This window comes from Rhinopithecus roxellana, chromosome 4 (assembly GCF_007565055.1).
Source record: "Rhinopithecus roxellana isolate Shanxi Qingling chromosome 4, ASM756505v1, whole genome shotgun sequence".
Taxonomy (NCBI): Eukaryota; Metazoa; Chordata; class Mammalia; order Primates; family Cercopithecidae; genus Rhinopithecus; species Rhinopithecus roxellana.
In genome coordinates, this window is record NC_044552.1 from 23876493 (window position 1) to 23878445 (window position 1953).

The window sequence follows — 1953 nt, forward strand, 5'->3', positions numbered from 1 at the left end:
CCAGCCCAAATTTGTTTTCTAATAAGCTCTTCAGATGATTCTGATGAATGCTAACAGACTTGAAAACCAACGTTCTTAACCCACGTTAAACATGTTAGTTTCTTCAACTGCCCCATATCTGCCACACACACTCTCCCCCGAGTGATAGATCCTTTTTTCTTTTTTCTTCTTTTTTTTTTTTAGATGGAACTTCACTCTTGTTGTCCAGGCTGAAGTGCAGTGACACGATATTGGCTCACTGCAAGCTCCGCCTCCCGGGTTCATGCCATTCTCCTGCCTCAGCCTCCCGAGTAGCTGGGATAACAGGTGCCAATCACCACACCTGGCTAATTTTTGTATTTTTAGTAGAGACGGGGTTTATTCATGTTGGCCAGGCTGGTTTCGAACTTCTGACCTCAGGTGATCCACCCGCCTCAGCCTCCCAAGGTGCTGGGATTACAAGCATGAGCCACTGTGCCCAGCTTTAATTTCTGATTTTAAGAAGAGTGGGGGCCGGGCATGGAAATGGGGAAATGGAGTTTCCCTATGTTGCTCAGGGTAGTTTTGAACTCCTGGGTTCAAGTGATCCTCCCACGTTGGCCTCCCAAAGTGCTGGGATTACTGGCATGAGCCACTGTGCCTGGCCAGAGCCACTTTGGGAAGAGCAGTCTATACTTACCCTTTTTTTTGTGATGGAATTTTGCTCTGTCACTCAGGCTGGAGTGCAGTGGCATGATCTTGGCTTACTGCAACCTGCACCTCCTGGGTTCAAGCGATTCTCCCGCCTCAGCCTCCCAAGTAGCTGGGTTACAGGCACCCAGCTAATGTTTATATTTTCAGTAGAGACGGGGTTTTATCACGTTGGCCAGGCTGGTCTCAAAACTCCTGACCTCAGGTGATCCACCCACCTCACCTTCCTAAAGTGATGGGATTACAGGCATGAGCCACTGTGCCCAGCCTTTTTTTTTTTTTTTTTTTTTTTTGAGACAGGGTCTTGCTCTGTTGCTCAGGCTGGATTGCAGTGGTACTATCATAGCTGTGGCCTTGAACTCCCAGACTCAAGTGATCCTCTCGCCTCAACCTCCCAGGTAGCTGGAACTAAAGACATGTGCCACCATGCCTGGCTTTTTTTTTTTTTTTTTGCATTTTTTTTGTACAGACCCGGTCTCCCTATGTTGCCCAGGCTGGTCTGAAACTCAAGTAGTCTTCCCACCTTGACCTCCCAAAAGTGCTGGGATTACAGACATGATCCACTGAGACCCAACACTAACCTGGCTAAGGTCACCCAGACTGTAGAGAGGTAGAGCTGGGACAATGGCCTTTATCTGACTCCAGCATCCTCAGGTTTTCCTCTCTTATCTGTAGAATGTGGATAAGATGACCAAAAACACATCCTAGAGAGCATGGTAGTCAGGATAGGACTGTTCTAGGAACACACACAAGGCATGTTAGGGAAGACTCAGAAAGATGAGAACCAGGAAAAACCCCTGTGGCTGAGATCTAGTCTGTATCCTAGAGTGTTTTATGTACTTTTTGAAGTATTTTTTCACCAGTACTTAATAGCAACTCTTAAATCAAGCATTAGCTCCAGAGGAGTAAAAATCAGATTCCACAGATTTATACTAATGTACCTAACACAGGTGGTAATGGCTTTTTTAAAAAAACAGTCCAGGCCAGGTGCGGCGGTTCACGCCTGTAATCCCAGCGCTTTGGGAGGCCGTGGTGGGCGGATCACGAGGTCAGGAGATCGAGACCAGCCTGGCCAACATGGTGAAACCGTCTCTACTAAAAACACAAAATTAGCCAGGCATGGTGGCAGGTGCCTGTAATCCCAGCTACTCAAAGAAAACTGAGGCAGGAGAATCCCTTGAACCCAGGAGGCAGAGATTGCAGTGAGCTGAGACTGCACCACTGCACTCCAGCCCAGGCAACGGAGCGAGACTCCGTCTCAAAAAAGTCCAAACACACCAGGGG